The sequence below is a fragment of the Narcine bancroftii genome, unplaced genomic scaffold (assembly GCF_036971445.1).
Source record: "Narcine bancroftii isolate sNarBan1 unplaced genomic scaffold, sNarBan1.hap1 Scaffold_809, whole genome shotgun sequence".
NCBI lineage: Eukaryota > Metazoa > Chordata > Chondrichthyes > Torpediniformes > Narcinidae > Narcine > Narcine bancroftii.
The window spans coordinates 32501-38428 of record NW_027212311.1 but is presented as its reverse complement, the minus strand read 5'-3'; the positions used below and the strand labels follow the sequence as shown (position 1 = coordinate 38428).

The following is a 5928-nucleotide window of genomic DNA, read 5'->3' as shown; positions in this document are numbered from 1 at the left end:
GATTTACCAGGATGTTGTTTGGATTTGGAAACCAGTCTTTTGAGGCAAAGTTATTAGAGCTAGGACTTTTCTTTGGAGCGTAGAAGGATGAGAGGAGACTTGATAGAGGTCTACAAGATTGTGAGGCATAGATAGGGTGCACAGCCAACACCAGGGCAGGATCAGCAAAAACCAGATGGCATATGTACAAAGATAATGGAGGCGGGTGGGGAGATAGTTTAGGGAAGACATCAGCAGTAAGTTTTTTTTCCCCACAGTGTTGTGGGTGCTGGAATGCCTTGCTGGGAATGGTGATGGAGGCTGAAACATTGGGGGCATTTAAGAGACTCTTAGACAGACATATGGATGAATGAAAAATTGAGGGTTATGGGGTAGGGAGGGGGTTTGTACTTTTTTTAAGGAAGGAATGTGTCAGCACAACATTGATGGCTGAAGAGCCTGTGCTATGCTGCACTATTCTATGTTCTAAATAAAGGTGGATAAATCCTCAGGGCCTGACAAGATATTCCCTCGGGCCTTGAGGAAGACTAGTAGAGAAATTGCAAGGGCACTGGCAGAAATATTTAAAGAGACCTTAGCCATGGGTGTGGTGCCAGAAGATTGGAGAGTAGCTAGTTGTTTTTTTTTTTAAATTCCAGAAGTAACCCTGTAAATTATAGGCCAGTGAGCCTAACATAAGTAGAGGGTAAATTATTGGAAAGTGTTCTAAGAGATCAGATATACAATTATTTGGATAGCCACCAACTGATTAGGGATAAAAAAACATGGCCTTGTGCATGGTAGGTCATGTTTAACCAATCTTAGATTTTTTTCAAGGAGGTTACCAGGAAAGTTGACGAAGGAAAGGCTGTGGATGTTGTCTTTATGGACTTGAACAAGGCCTTTGACAAGGACCCATTTGGAAGGTTAGTCAGAAAGATTTAGACACAAGGTATTCATTGTGAAGTAGTGAACTGGATTTGACAATGGCTCGATGGGTGGAGCCAGAAAATAGTGGTGGATGATTGCTTCTCAACACTAAGATTGGAGGTGTTGTGGACAATGAAGGTTTTTAAAGCTTGCAGAGGGATCTGGACCAGCTGGAAAAATGGGCTGATAAATGACAAATGCATTTTGTAAGGACAATCCAAGAAAGGGCATACACGGTGAATGGTAGGGCACTGAGGAGTGTGGTAGAACAGAGGGATGTGGGAATACAGCTACATAATTCCTTGAAAGTGATGTCACAGGTTTATAGGATTGTAGAGAGCTTTTGGCATATTGGCCTTCATAAATCAAAGTATTGAGTATTGGAGTTGGGATGTTATGGTAAAGCTGAATAAGACATTGGTAAGGCCAATTTTGGAGTATTGTGTGCAGTTTTGGTCACCTAACTACAGGAAAGATATCAATAAGATTGAAAGAGTGCAGAGATTTACTGGGATGTTGCCTGGACTTCAGGAACAGAATTACAGGGAAAGGTTAAAAGGTTAGGACTTTATTCCTTGGAGCGTGAAAGAATGAGGGGAGATTATAGAGGTATTTAAAATTATGAGGGGGATAAAGTAAATGTAGATGACCACATGGTTAAGAGTGAAAGGAGAAAGGTTTAGGGTTAGGGGAAACTTCTTCACACAGAGTGATGTGAGTGTGGAACAAGCTGCCAACTGAAGTGGTGAATATGGGCTCAATTTTAATATTTAAGAAAAATTTGGAAAGGTATATGGATGGGAGAGGTATGGAGGGTGATGGACTGGGTGCAGTTCACTGGGATTAGGCAAAAATAATGGTTCTGCACAGACTAGAAGGGCCAAAGGGGTCTGCGGTAGTGTTCTATGGTTCTCTAAGGGGTTGAAAGAAAAAATAGATTAGTCATGATTTGAATGGTGGAGCAGACTCAGTCAGCTAAATGGCCTAAATCTGCTGCAAAGTCTTGTGGTAGTTTAGAACTGGGGTTGGAATCTTTTTTTTAAACTCCCATTCCAACTTGAGTATTCCCTATGGCATCAGTGCTCTGTGATTTAGTAAGGGCTTGCTAACGGTGGTTTGTGAGTGTAAAGAAAAAGTTTGAAAACCACTATTTTAATTGTACCTTATTGACTCGTTATGTGCACAATTTCATAACTCCAAAGGAAATGGGCCAATGACAATTTTTCTCAGGCGAAATATTTCAGTAACAATTGGGTCTAGAGCAGTGGCCTAAACCTTCCCTTCCAACTCACATATCACCTTAAGTAATCCCTTACTAATCACAGAGCACTTATGGCATAGGGAATACTGAAGGTGGAACGTGAATTTTAAAAAGAAAGTTGCCCATCCTTAGTTTAGAAGAAAATGCCTTGCATTTTGTCATGAAATACATGTGACTATACTTAATACATTTTTTAACAATCCACCACCATTCAGTAGGCACCACCCACACTCTGGTTTTTAAACTTAGCATTTCACAACTGCAAAAACAAAAATGTGTATGTACATACAGTATATATATATATATATATATATATATATAAATGTGTGTGTGTTTTTTTCTATCTTTATATTTTTTTGAAAAAATTCAGGTTGCATTGATGCATATGATATGTGCAGGTAAAGATAAAATAGAATTACAAATAATAAACAATGGTCAATAAGATAGGTATGATCCATGTTACTAGTGGGGGGAAAAAAGTAAGCCACCTATTGCTAATCTAATTTCTAACCCCAACCTGAGCGATTGCTGGCAAAGTCAAGCGTCAACTATTAATTTCAATACTAATAGATTCCAACAAAAAGAAAGGGGAAAAAAGGACCAAAAATAATTAATCTATAAATTTTGAAAATAGTTGAGAAAAGAGCCCAAAAGATAAGAAAATTCAATACTCATTGTGGTAGTTAAACGCTTAATTTTCTCTCGAGAAGGAGATGCTATCAAATCCAATAACCATTGTGTATGTGTGGAAGGACATTGCATCAGAATGAGCCTCCTAGCAATCAGGGTAGCAAACACAATTACATGGGATTGGGATGGGGTCAAAATTATGTCTATTGATCCATTCATTCCAAAAATAGCAATAAAAGGGCTAGGAGTCAAATTGATACCAAGAATTAAAGTTAGTGTTCTAAGTATTGTTATGAGCCTAGAGGACCCCAAAACCCAGCAGAAATTCACCAAGACAAATGGTTACTTAAACAAAAGTTGCTTTTAATTACTTTTAAACATGTATACACATTAAATGAGATTGGACTGTGAATCAAAGAACTTTTTTTGAACTTGTATACACATTACATACACATGCGCTTATAATTAGAAGGGGGTAAAGTTTGGTTAATAGTAATAAGTTAAAGTTTGATCGTGTTTTCAAGTTCAAAAAAAGTTCTTTGATTCACAGTCCAATCTCATTTCTCACTCCAAGTTCTTCGGTATTGGGCAATTGTTATATCGTGCACAAAATTTAACATTTATGAATTTCACCAGGCTTTGGTGCTTGAAAGGTAAATGGTTACTGCTCAGGAAGGTTCTTATCAGTTTTCAGAGAGAGATTTGTTGCTCATTGGATACCCACAGTTGATTCCTCTGATCAGCCACTTCAGTGTCTTGCCGAAGAAACTTGCCCCATCGGGGTTTTCTAGATGATAACCTCTTTCTTTCAGGTCAGCCAGAATTCCTTTTTTTTCCCCCCTTATTTCAAGTGAAAGATTATGTAGCCAGTCCTCTCCTCTTATATGGACCACAAGGGCTTTGATCAGGCTAAACTAAGAACTCACAACCTGTCTTCAAAATGCGATTTTTCCACAAGCTTGCCAGCTTGTCTTTTTCCAATCCTAGCTGCTGCTGAACTGTAGAACTGAATTTTCTCTTTTTTCCTTTCTTTTTTTCCTCTCTCTCAGAAAATCACATGACCCTCTTGAACAGCCAATTACACTCAACAAACTACGGCTCCAGACCAAATCTTTCGAGTTGTTCATCTGTAATAATCCTTTACTCCAAGGCATGTCCAATTAATACCTACTTGTGAAGTCCTTGTAAGCATTCTATAAAGTTTGTGCAAAGCCACTCAGAGCCCAAACTGTCTGGTTTGAGCAGAGTTCTGGCATTTTAAATAAGATCTGTTCTGAAGTGTTTGTATGTGACCTACACTAAAATAAACCTGCCAGAATTTATCTCCTATAAAACATATACAATATAAAATATAACATTATCTGTCACAATATCTCTTTCTAATAGTTACAAAGAGGAGTACATTGCCAAAACACATAATATAAAATACCTTCCTGAGTTTACATTGAGAGGATTTAATTGGGATAAAATTGAGCTAATTGAACTTTGGAAAAATGGGCCCTATGGACTACTTTAAATTGTAATAAGGAATGTCCAGCACTGAGAGTACATTTTTCAAAACAGAATCCCATGCATCTTCAGCAAACAATTGTTGAAAGTCACGTTCCCAAGCTTTCTTAATGTTAGATAAAGAACTATCGCTAGATCTTAATAGTAGTTCATAAAGGGCTGAAAGCAGTCCTTTCTGATTAGGTCTCAAATTATATACTCCCAGCTAATATTAAAATCAAGTCTTGGGAAAGCCTCAATATTAAGGAATTTAAGAAACTCCTTATCTGTAAATAGCAAAAAAAAATGATGATTAGGTTATTTAAATTTGGCAGATAATTGCTCAGAAGAGGCAAATTTTTGGACTATATATAAAACCAAGAAAGATTGAATACCCAGCCTTGACCATTGAGTATATCCAATGCCTCGAACAAAAGTTTTATTAAAAAAAGAATTGCGTAAAATAGGACGAGTTAATAAAAATCTGTGATGAACAAAGAGCTTTCTAATTTGGAACCACGTATGCAAAGTGTGTCTAACTGCTAAGTTATCAGTTAATTTGGAGACCAAAAAAGGCAAAGTATTGAGATAGAGAATGTCTTTTAATGGATTTAATCTCTAAATAAATCCATCTTGAGGCACCTGGATATTCATTATGATGTATCCAAATAATGATATATCTGATGTTCTCTGTCCAGTAATAAAGTCTCAGATGCCAAGCCCCTATTTCTTTTAGTATTTTGAAGAATTTTTTTTCAAATAGGGGCGCTTAGTTTTTCCATATGAAAGAGGAAATAAGTGAATCCAATGAATCAAAAAAAATTTAGAAGCAAATACTGGACAGCTTGAAAAACATATAAAAGCAAGCAGAATATTCATCTTAATAATATTAACCTGCCCTATTAACGTCCTCGAGAGAAGAGACCATTGAGATAAGGACTTCTTAACATGATTCAGTAAAGTAAGAAAATTTTCTTTCAACAAGTTGGTGATCTTTCTGGTAATAGTTAAATTGAGTTTTTTTTTAACAATTTTTGAATGGGATAGAGGGGCCTAAAGACCAGGAATAATCCAAAGGGAATATTTCACTCTTCTGCAAATTAAATTTGTAGCTCGAGAATTAGCCAAATTGATTAAGAAGTGATAAGATCTGTGGAATTGATTGATCAGGATTGGATATATATAATAGCAGAAAGACGTATTTTATGGATAATTCCAGCTCTAGAGATTCTTGTGAAGCCAGCTGATTGCCGAAAAGCCAACGCTAATGGTTTCAAAGCCAAATTAAGTAAGAGTGAACTTAGAGGACAACCCTGTCTGGTTTCTCAATATAGTTTAAAAGATTTAGATTTAATTGACTTAGAAAAAATTGAAGCTGTAGGGGATGAATATATTAATTTAATCCAATTAACAAATTGGAACCTAGGTTGAATTTCTCCAACACACAAAAGATATCTCCACTCAATCCTATCAAATACTTTCACGACTTCTAAAGAGAGAATATATTCAGAAGACATGATTGTAGAGGAATAAATAATGCCTAAAGATCGATGAACATTGAATTGTGAAAAATATAGTTTGATAAATTCTGTCTGATCCTCAGAAATAATGAGAGGCATTATATCTTGTATCCTAGAAGC

The 5928-nt window shown here is 36.4% G+C and overlaps 1 protein-coding gene across 2 annotated transcripts in view; it reads left to right on the top strand.

Annotated features, from left to right (window-relative positions):
- The first annotated feature begins 820 nt into the window (after positions 1-820).
- Positions 821-5928, top strand: part of LOC138751193 (peptidyl-prolyl cis-trans isomerase G-like) — a 35139-nt gene continuing 30031 nt past the window's right edge. Inside the window, exon 1 of one of the 2 annotated variants that reach the window (XM_069913240.1) lies at positions 821-905. The gene's annotated coding sequence lies outside the window, so the exon portion shown is untranslated. Of the gene's footprint in view, positions 906-3858; positions 3951-5928 lie in introns of those variants that run through there. The other variant, XM_069913241.1, reaches the window with a different exon arrangement.